This window comes from Culex quinquefasciatus, chromosome 2, assembly GCF_015732765.1.
Source record: "Culex quinquefasciatus strain JHB chromosome 2, VPISU_Cqui_1.0_pri_paternal, whole genome shotgun sequence".
In the NCBI taxonomy this organism is placed as follows: Eukaryota; Metazoa; Arthropoda; class Insecta; order Diptera; family Culicidae; genus Culex; species Culex quinquefasciatus.
Genome location: NC_051862.1, coordinates 205,516,725 through 205,528,918, shown reverse-complemented (window position 1 = coordinate 205,528,918; position 12,194 = coordinate 205,516,725).

Here is a 12,194-nt window from a genome sequence, read left to right as displayed (position 1 = left end):
ATAGGATGTTTACTAATTTGTAATTTATTGGAAACGAAGGCCTGTTTGTATAACACTTTTAGTAAGACTTCTCACTCAAAAAGACCTCATAAACTCCAGAAAATAAATTCCAGCATAAAACTAGTCAAACCTACTAGCAAAACTGCACCGGGAACGACACGCGATAATCGCGTCTCCGTCACCACATGATTCTACACACCCCACTGCAGAGCGTGCACCGCTGCAAATGATATTAAATTGCAGAAAATTATATAATTTATAAGAAAAACTTATTTAATGCGATTTGACCCTACACCCCCGTCTGCCGCTGCTCATGGAGTTCCCAGAAATCGTCGTTGTTTTCAAGTTGTCTTGCCGCATGTGATTTTTTTTTTTTGACTGTTTTTTTTTCTATAACAGTCACATTTTTTATGAATGATTTCAGTGAGTTGATTTGTACAAAAAAAATACTAAACGTAAATGTGACAAAAGAGTACAACGTCACCACTACGAGGGGTTCGAAGTGCCGCGCGGAAAATGGGTTGAACCAAACAACTTTACTTGCATGTCGACTTGGGCGAACGCACCAACGCCGTTGTACTGCAGCATTAGGTGCAATAAATAATAATTCTCTCAACATATTTATGAACTTTTCTGAACTATGTCTCTCATGTTTCCCGACAGGAGCGTTGAATAAGTTCAATAAAGGGGGGGGGGGTCTCCAGAGGGGCCTTCTAAGAAAGAAATGGAACACCGTTTCGCGGAACTTTTCCAACCGTAATTGGGTTGTTATGGTGAACGAATTGATGAAAAATGTATCAATATTGTGTATACCTTCAGGCGTTAGGTGGTTGAAAATAGTACTCAAGTGCTGCCACCTATTGGGAATCTCCATTTTCCGCCCAGTTACGGTACTATATCGCTGCTAAAACCTCATTTGAGACAGAAATTATGCGAATTTCTCGCAAAAAACTCCCTCTGTCAACTATCCAGTAATTGTCGGCAGTTTTTTTTTCTCTCTTCAACGTTAAGGTGTGCACCAGGGACAACTTTTTGTCACCCTGCAGAATCGCAGTTTTCTGCGCCAAGTTGCGTTCAATCGCTGGATCTTGTCGAGCTGTCCACGGCGCGCGGAGACTGCACTTTTTCTGAAGTCATGTTTGTCCTGTACCTCCGAACAACAACGGACGGAGAAGAACCTCGCCATAGCCGCAGCGTTCTTTCGACGACGACGGCTCTTCGGGTGACTTTATGAGACCGAGTCAAATTATGTCAACAGGTTTTTGCCATCTCAATTATGCTCACAAGCCGGCCTTCGGAGGAACGGGGCGACAAGTTTTTCAGCCTTTTGGTTCGTCTGTCGCAGGGACATGGTCGTTGAGTTGCAGTTGACTGTCGGCCGTTGGCTTAATCCATTGCGTTGTGTGATGTCGTTGTTCTTGTTAAAGGGGAAAAAGAGAGAGCGTCTGAAGAAGTTACATCGACGGCATGTTCGATCTTGTTACAGCTACATGGAAGGGGAATTATGTTGTCACTGGACGGTGGATAAGATCGGGCCTGGTAGAGCAGCAGATCACTATCGGTTTCTGGAGAAGTTCAATTACGGGCTGGTTTTGTCTATCTATGCTATGAAATCGATTGATTTTGATTTCTTCAGTTTCATAAGATGCCTTTATCTTTCAGACTGTAATAGTTTGTTCATTTAGCTGAGCCATTTTGTTTAACATAATAATAAGTTTCAAAATCAAATCATAAAATAACAACTAATTAGATTCCTACCCCCATGCCTAAAGGATATTCACGAATCACCATCATCATCAAACTTGTACTAATTGGACCTTCATCATGATATACACACCTCCTTTCACAGTTGTGTTTTTATGCTGAAAACAAAAAAAAGTATTCTTCACCGTGTTGCTTCCCAATTTGCCCCATAATTTCCAATTATCAACGCAACGCAATTTTTTGTTGCCACCGTTAAGGCCACACAATTATTGTGAACGACTGCCTGCCTAGTCGCGACGCTTCTTTGGCGGTCGTGCGAATAGTTAATGAAAAAGTGCGATCAAATGAGCGCGGGTCCCCTCCCCCTTGTTTGCTTACTTTAGTCACTTATTAACTAACGAAGCGCAATTACTGTACACTGCTGTTTCTCGTGATATTTTCAGAAGTTACGCGAAAAAAAAAGTGTGCTTATCAAAAGCCAATGGCGAAAGGGGTGCCCCTTAATAAACGGTGCGCCATCCCATTAAATTTACTTGCCTTTCGGAATGCCTTTTTCGAGGCTTTCTTCACAGGAGGAGGAAAATCGAGGACCAAAAAAAGAGGGTGGCGCAAATAATTTTCCCCCACTTTGCTTTCGGATGGTGTTTTATCGTGTCGTTATTATTTTGTTTATGCACGCGCAATTTATGGACGATCCCCCCCAACCCAAACCCCTCCGACAACTCCTTAAGAAAAGCGCATGGAAGCCCCGAATGTGCCAATTCGCAGATCATTATTTGGTCGCCCTCGCGCAGAGGAAGAAGGGCTGCGCCAATTGGCCAAGATCGTGAGATACGTGAGTTGGGCCGGCTATTACCGGAGTGAATTTCAAACTCTGCAGGCACGTAATCTGCTCATCAACATTAATCGGTTTGTTTAAGTGATGGCACACGGAGTGAGCTGAGCGGTTGATGAGGGACGACGTCACGACTTCGACGCTCTGTCTAGCACTTGGGGGTGTTGGACGCGCCTATCAAAGGGCCATCATAAATCACATTAAGGATGCGGGAAGTTGGGATAAGTCACGGAGAAATTGCAAAGGGATTCACTGAAAGCCTAAATAATTATTTAGCGTTCATGGTTTGAATGTTTGTAAAATTTGAAAAATCTTCTTGAAAGAGCAAAAATCTTCGATGTTGATCCCAGCACTGAAATGGATACTGAAATAGTGGTTTATGCAACAAGTCGCAAAAAGAAGATTTTTTCTAGCACAAGTCGTACATTTATCCAACGAGGTTCTCCGAGAAGGCAAAGTGGAAACTTATGATTCTGATTTTCTTGAATTCTAGCAATTTTTTATACAAAATATCGATTGTTTTGATGTTAACAGCTTATTTGAGACCCAAAAAATGCCATTCACTAAAATTTTAGTCCAAATTAGTACGATTCAAAAGCAAACACGAGTGTCCGGAATTTGAAGCAAAAGTATCCGGATTACGAATCAGCTTTTATCAGTGCCCCGCATTCGAAGCACAGCAAGTTATATTAAATTAAAAATTCTGATGAAAAATGGTTAGCATGTATTCACTTAAAATTGACTGTTTAAAAAATATTCATAAATGTAACATTATCTATTTTGGCCACCTGCTAGGCCCATAGTGCAGCTCTACTTTTCTGTACCAAAAATAACAGAATGGAAAATAAATACCTTTTAAGGGGTTACATACATGTAGAAAATCACAAAATGTCATATTACAGAAACTTTATTAAATCCACTAAAAGATGATGTTCAATCACTCCTGAAAGTTTCATGAAGATATTTCATGATTAAAGTGAGTAAGAGACGATCCAAGTTTGAAATTTTGCCATGCGTAAAGCAAACTGTCAAACTTTGTAAACGTTTTTCTCTAAACATGGAGTTGATTTACGGGTGCCACGATATCTCGAGATGGGATAGACCAATTTGTCTGAAATTTTGGGCGAAGACTCGCAAGATATATCCCGTGTGCATGACGATGCCCATTTTTTTTAATTTGCTTTAAAAAAAAAATACAATAATCAAAAACTGACGATTTTTTATATGAAAATCAAAAAAATATTTAAATCTTTTTTTCAAATAATTTTTTTGAAAATCGGCCTTCATCATGCTCACAGAACTGGTTTAACAAGTCTTCACCAAAATTTTGAGCCGATTTGGTCAAAGCAGTGTTGAGATTTCGTGGCACCCGTTTTTTGAAACTAATGACTTCAAATAGCTATATCTCGGTAATGATACAACCAAATGTCTTCATATTTATTTTGTTAATGGATGAAAATGTGTATTTTATTGCCCTGAAAACAGATTTAAAAAATTAAATTGTGTGCACCTATCAACTTCTGACATTTTTCCGATTTACATGTATGTAACCCCTTAAACCCAGTTCTGAAAAAAATCTACTTTTCAGCTCTGAAATGGGTACTTGAAAGTTGAACTTTTCAAAACGCATAAACTACTATTTGTACATATTTAAGTAATTTTAATTTCCTAAATATTATTCTGGACCATTAACAAACAAAAGCTTTAAAAATATTCAAAAACATCGAGTATTGAGAACAGGTTAAAATTTAAAATTCACTTTATTTTATTTTATTTTTCCAAACCTAATGAATCCTACATTAATTCGACCAATTAACAGTACCTACTTTCAGTTTCGGAAAATGACGAAACTCATATGTTTGTTCTAATCTTATCTAATCTAATCGAACACAAGCGCAGCCAGTCCGATGAAAGCATCCTAAAAGAACTTGCAGTTAGATTACGCCCCAAGTCCTTTCTAGTCAATATCAATAATTGAAGTACATCCGAGTTACCCCGAAAATGTATAGCAAAAATTAAAGCGGCCAGGCCTACTGCGTTGCATTAACCGCAGAGACAGATTCTGTGAACGGATCACATTTCACTGAATCATCAGGGGAGGAAGGATGCGTGGACATACCGTACCAAACGCTCCGAATCAGTTACGTGTGGTGTGTTAGTGTAAATTGGCAAATTATTATATTTTTAGGGAGAAGTGGAAATGGGAAAATTGGGGTTGGGGAAATCGGGATTGGGGAATGGAAACGTGGGAAAGTGGAACGGGATAGGAGGGTTTATTTAATTTATAATATTATAATATAGGAGAATATAATCAAATATCAAATAATGATGGAAATCTCTCACCAAGAAACAGCAAATCTTCAAAAACACAGCCAGGTGGTGGTGGTTCCGATAGTCTGACCCCAGGATCTTGACAGGACACAGGTCGGTCGGATGAAGTGGAAGTGTTCCTTTAGCACCGAATATCTCCACTCCCAACAAATATTTCCGGATGATTCGCTGGTTCAAATTGCACATCCAAAATGATTGAATAGACTCTACCACAGGATTTGTGATTCATTTATCGGCGATGGCATACACGATTAGTTCCGCTCTGGTAACAGCCTCCTTTAGCTTGGTTAAGCCTTTCCACTTACTTTTCCTTGGCAGTTCCGAACGATTTATTGAATTTTCAACGAAATTCACTTCGACAACGACAATAAGAAACAAAATTCCCTTTTAACACAAAAATTCCTTATAAAAGAATGCATATAAAGGGATCGAGAATATCGCCTTTCAGAGCCTTAAAACGATGATTTTTGTAATACATTTCCGCGATTTTTCCATTCAAACTTCAACGCTCAACAGCGAGCTCTAAACCTAAGCATTAACAAATTTCGCTAAAAATTCTGACGAAGCTGATGTGCAGGGCTGTGGAGTCGGGTCATATTTCAAACGACTCCGACTCCGACTCCGGCTTTCTCAGATTAGCTGACTCCGACTCCGACTCCGGCTCCGGCTTTGAACAAATGGTTGGCTCCGACTCCGACTCCGACTCCGGCCTATCAACTCTAGCCGACTCCGACCCCGACTCCGACTCCAGCTTTCAACAAATGGTTGGCTCCGACTTCGACTCCGACTCCACATGTTTTTAAATGTTTCAAAAGTTAGTTATCTATTATTAGTTAATTATTTTTAATACATTGATAAATAGGATTATTTAAATACTCTCTAAGCGTCCTGTTTTTCTAAAGAAAAATAAGTTAATTAAAAGTAAAATAAAGCAAATAAACGGAAAAAAGTTTCTAGGTTATAAGTTTTATACGTTGTGGAAACAGAAATCGAAAAACTATCTTCAGTCTTAGAGGCATTTTGAGAAGAAAAGTTTTGTAAGTAAATTTGGATTTATTTGCTTAACCTCAAATTTCAAAATATTTTTTTCAAAGCTAATAAATTTAAATATTAAATTGTTATTTTTGAATGAATAACTAAAAGAAACCTGGCCTTGATGATCTATTGAACATAAAAATTCAATTTGCTCACTTTCAGGCTGACATTTGTAAGAAGCACAGTGACTGGTACCTTGTTTTTTAAATGACAATTTTAAACGAAACATTTTTTTTGTTTTTTTTTTTTAAGACGTACATAGACATCACGCTATGGCTGAAGGAGATTATTATTGCAAATCAATGTATCTAAACAATTTCTTCGTGAAAAGGACGCTTAAGATGCCTTTTCAAATATCTGTGACATGGAAAATATTTTAACCTTGAAATTTTTAATTTATTTTAATTTTAAAATTTTGTATAGTTAAAAAAGGAGGTGCACGATACTTCGTGAATCTTCACCTAAAACGAAGCTATATGGATGATCTTTCGCCTCCATAAAAATATATGAAAAAACTTAAAATATAATAAAAAACAAATATCCACAAGTAAAATATTTTCTAGGTCACAAATATTTCATTTTTTTTAAGGTACATTGATTTGCAATGATTATCACGCTTTTTCGATCTGCAAAAAGAGTGATTATTATTTATAATCTTTTTATGTACCTTGTATTTTTTTCCTAAAAAATGTTTTAACTTAAAACCTCTAAGACATTCGCTGTCGGGGTAAAAGATGACTTTGTGTCAGAAATATCTGGATGAAATTTGGTCAAATTTGAATTGAAAGGGCACATAAATGTAGTCTGACTACATAACCAAGATTTTTTTTATTATTTTTTGAATTATGATACTACATTCTTGGGAGGTTATCATTTAGTGATTATAGTGTAATAACCCAATTAGAGCTTTTCAATCACAATAAAAAGCTTCAAATACATAATGGCATCTGATAAATCAATTAAAAATATAAGTTGTTTTGTAAATTGAGCTATTATATAGGAAATACTGAACAATAAAAAAAACATATTTTTTCTTGAATTTAAGATAAATCCGGCTCCGACTCCGACTCCGGGTTATCAGAAATCTTCGGCTCCGACTCTGACTCCAGCTCATAAAAATTAGCCGACTCCGGCTCCGACTCCGACTCCAGCTGTTCGAGTTTTGACGACTCCGACTCCGACTCCGACTCCAGGTCCCCAAAAAGACCCGACTCCACCGACTCCGGCTCCGACTCCGACTCCGACTCCACAGCCCTGCTCATGTGTTTGTTCTGTGATTTTTTTAATTTGTTTTCTATTTGTTTATTTTGTTGTTTTAAAATCACTATTTTTTGAATTATAAAAATACTTTTAGTAAGTTTTATTGTAGAAAAGTCTTTCGATTAAATAAAATTACCCCTGAAAACCCGCAACTCATCTCGATCTTCATTGAATAGCTCCATTCACCAGCCCCGGGGCGAACTGGAATGGCTCTCTGTGTGTGACAATAGGGCAGGATACCACGGCGTGAAATGAACCTATTCATCAGCGGTTGATTGCTTTTTCGCCTATTAAGTGTCGTCATCATCACCACAAAAAAATGGCCGATTCACGGTGATGGTCTCTTTGTGTGGCGCGGCCCGATTCGATGACCTTTCGCGCGACGACCAAGATGGATCACGGACCACATCATTAAGTCATGAATTTCAGGGGGGGACATTTGAGAGCTATTTTGCTTGATTTACCTAAATTACAAATTAATTCCGTTTCGTTCGAGAGTTGTGGTGGGCTTCCTTTTTCGAAAAATAAAATGACGACGTTGGTGGCCGTGCCGCACCATTAATAACACTAATTCGCACTTCTTATCCACTCCCAATCGGAGCAGAATGGCCTCACTTTGGTATCCGGACCGGTGTTCGAACCTAGCAATCAACGGTCATAACACCTCCCTTTTTGTGTCTCAACCCCGCTGTGCCCGCGCGCGAATCTAATGGAACAAATTCCACCAGCCGAGGGTTCGTCGCCTGACCCGGGCCGGCAATCTCGGACGGTTTCTTCGCTCCGACGTACCCCCGGGGACCCGTTTACGACCTGGGCCAGGCCGGGGTAATTTTATCCGCGCGGGCACTTTCCAACATCGAAGCATCATCATGAAGCCATATTCTTGCGCTATTACTCTTTCGCATTTATTTTCATAATTTTTATTGTTCAATTAAATGTCCGCGCAGAGCAGAGGCGATGAGGGAAAAATGGTCGGAAAATAATAATGGCCACCACCGTAGTCGTAAGGATGATGATGTAAGAATAATTGGCACCTCGGTTTCCTTCGCTCGGGCCCGGGCACAAGACGGCCAAGAAGACCTAAGGAATCGAGGCCAAATGGCTAAATTTGAATTTTTCGAAACGTTTCGACGACGACGACGCACTTTGGCCATTTTCGTGCGTAGCTGAAATTACCGCCCGGCAAAAGGAAATAATGGCAGTTTTTGGCGGCTCAATTATTTTGATGATAGGAGGGCGTAATTTGATATTGGGGTTGATTTGATTTTAATTGCGGTTTTATGAATATTGAGGTGCAGGAAACATTACGCTGGCAGGAAATATTTGGGCATCCGTTAGGGTTGTAGTGTGGCATAATTTTTGTGGTATTATTTTAATTTCAATCTTTGTAAAAGTGTTTATTTATTTTAAAAAAATTTCAAAGATTTCATGAAATCTGGAATAGTTTACCAGAACCTCTTCTTTTATCAAGTAGTTTTTGATCATTAACTTAATGTTTATTTTTCAATATCTCAGGGCGAAAGAAGTGGCTAGAACCTCATTTTTTTATAATAAATTCGGCATAATACAGTCCAGACTCGATAATTCAATGGTTTGTATGGGACTTCATATGATCGAATCATGTACAAAATAAAGGTTTATTTTCGTACGTTTTATTTTCTACTGCTGACATAAAATTCGATTTCTTCGATCCCAAATTAGTCAACTTTGAATAGTTGATTGCCTATTGAATTACAAAAAGTATTTTCTTGGAATATATCTTCACTGCCATTTTGGCCGCCATTTTTAATTTTTAAATGCTAAATTCTTTAGCGTAGTTTAGGAGTCATACTTAACATCGATAATCAAATATAGAACAGCGATTAACAATTTTTTCATTCGAATATCTGAAGTGAAATTTTTTCAAAACCTCAGGATTATCGAGTCTGGACTGCACATGTTTTTCAATCATTTGCAGCTCACAATTCAATGCCTCAGCTCACAATTTGATTTCAATTAGGCCAATCCCAGTTTTATTTAAAATTTTCATCTCCCCTTTTAAGATTTCCCCAAAAGTCACGGGGCAAAAAACTAACTATTGTTAAAAATAATAATTATTGATATATATTATTAATAAAATTGATAAAAAAAACTTTAAAAAAAACCTTATTATTACAAAATTTTCTAAATGTCAAGCTGAGGATCGCCGAATCGACTGCATTTTCGTAACCGATTTCATACCGCATCTGAAGATTGTTCAAAGCTTCAAAATTGATATTATTTACACAACAAATTATTGGCCCATACATCCTTTGAAATGTGGTCAGAGCCAAACTTATGGGAAATTGTACGAGCTTTCCGGTAAAAATATTTTCGAGACTGAAAAATCAAGTCTGTCATATAGAAATTGCCAAAAACCATCAAAAAACCTAATTTTTTTATTTTTAAAACCGCTGTAACTTCACAATGATTGAACTTTGGACAATGGTCAATATGGAGACTTTTATGTAAAATTGTCTGGAAAATCGACTCTCGTGTTCGGTTTTTGAAAATTTTGATGTTTAGTGCCTTTTTGACAAAAAGGTATTTTTTTAAAGGTGAGTTGCTCCATTCTGCATTTTTCGTGAGTCTTTTTGTAACATCTTAGAATATTTTCACAAAAAAAATTATCGAATAAAAATCGTAGGCTCACCTTCAAATTTGACTTTTAAACTTAAAAATCAAAAATCTCATAAATATGGAGTGTTTTTTCTTCCAGTGTATTTTTTCGGAAAGCCCGTCAAATTTCCTACAAATTCGTCTTTGATCACTTTTTGATACGATGCAACGGCTTCGAGATACAGCAATATTTAAATTACGAAATATAATAATATTTAAAACATTTACACCCTTCTCAAACGTAATTATCCAGTGAAACTGGCTCCATATACACAAAAATTGCTTATATAAGCGTAGGATAACATGTCTACAAAGTTTCATTGAAATCGGAGAGGGTCGAGAAAAAAGTACCAAAAAAAATCCTGTTTTGGGCTGGAATTGCTCTTTATAAAATATTATTTTTCTTATGAATTTCAAGCAAAGTTTTAACTATTCATCTTTGATTGAAAAATGTGTTTCAAAATGCATCCAAAATGTTCAGTTGTTTTGCAATCAAAAAAAATACATTCAAAATTAAAAATATCTAAGCTTTGACCATTTTTTTTTGCTACGATCGAAATTTCATAAAAATTTAAAATATTTTTAAGCAAGCCCAAGCATGCTAAATATTAGTTTTCAGTTGACTAGACCTCATTAAATTAAAATTCTGAAGTTTTTAGTAAAAATATTTGTTTTGCCCCTGATTTTTCGGAACCATTTTGAAGCGGCATAATCTTTGAAAAATATTAGCAACGGAAATGGTCGAAAAAAGGTATCTTAAGGCCCTTTTGAAAATGTATTCTTGAAACAGTTTTGTTTTATATTTCTGAAGAAAAGAACAGAAAATTTCACAAAGGTTTCGAACCAATATTCATCGCAAATTGAAAATAAGGGATGATTAAATGACACTGAAAAAATTCGAAATAGTAGTTTATGCAACAAGTTGCAAAAAGAGGATTTTTTCAGCACGAGACGTACATTTATCCAACGAGGTTCACCGAGTTGGATAAATACGAAGAGTGCTGAAAAAATCAAATTTTGCAACGAGTTCCATACAACATTTTTTGTAATTCCAAAAAACACACACTGAGTGAAATTTTATGTCAAATTTTCATGTATTTTGTCAATAAATTCTTTAAATCAAAAAAAAGTTGAAAAGTGTTACTTTTCGAAACAAGTGCTGAAAAGTTCAACTTTTTAGCATTTATTTTGAAAAGTGTTGCTATTCGATTCTGTTATTTTTGGTACAGAAAAGTAGACTATTTTGTCGTTCAAGAATGACAGGAAAAGTAAGTAGTTTCACGACGGAATTGCAAAAATATATTTTCCAGGGTTGCTTATCCTTCATGAGGTAATTTGAAAAAGCAAAAAACTGAACATTTTTAGAAAAATAGTCCTGTAATTTGAAAACGGTACACTTACAAAAATTAAACATCATTTTCTATTGCAAATTCGATTATGCATCTTAAAATGATTTTGTAAATTTTGTTTGGCAAAATTTTCGATCACAATCATTGCAAAAATCATATCTCCAGTTCCAGATTTCACACCAGCCTAGCGCAAAAAACGCCATTTTTGTATTATTAAACATATCAAATACTCTCTAAAACTAAATAAATAATTTTGGGGATTAGTTTTTGTACGGAAAATTTCTAATAAGAAAAATTAACAATTTTATTTCTATGCACCATTTTAAATTTTTTTTTACCCTAATAGCTGATATTTGGGTTTACGACTTGTTTTAGGGTCAATTTTATGAATTTGCAAACATAATGTTAAAAAATTGAAGTTTGTGTAAGTTATGAGAAAAAGTCACCTTTTGCTTATTTTGATCTTATATTTGAAGTTTACAAAATAAATTTTACAAAACATCAGGTTCACGAAATCTTCGAAACATAACTGATGTTTAACTGAACCAATTACATTTCACACCATGAGAGAATTTTTGAAATTCTTCTTCTTATTTTTCACCATCTGTTCTACAAACAAAATTTACGGGGAAAAGGTGCGCACTGAAATTTTCATACATTTTTGTATGAAAAAATCAAATCACTGAGAAACGGATTTGTTCAAAAATCGACCAAAAAATAGAATTTATCCAAGAATAGTGAAGTTTTGACCATAAAAATTGAACTATGTATCAATTTACTATACTATTGCTGGTTAATAATTGTCGCCAAGACAAGTGTCAAAGTCCAAAACACTTTCGAAAAGTATTCCTTTTCGATACAAGTGCTGAAAAGATGACTCAACCAAACATATCAAAAATGTTAACAATCCCTTGACTTAAGCGTCAAATTCGAGCCATATGACTAAATTTGCCCGAGATGATGGTATGATTGGCAGTGCGTGGCCGAATGGTTACGCTGTCCGCTTTGTAAGCGGATGATTCTGGGTTCGATTCCCATCTGCT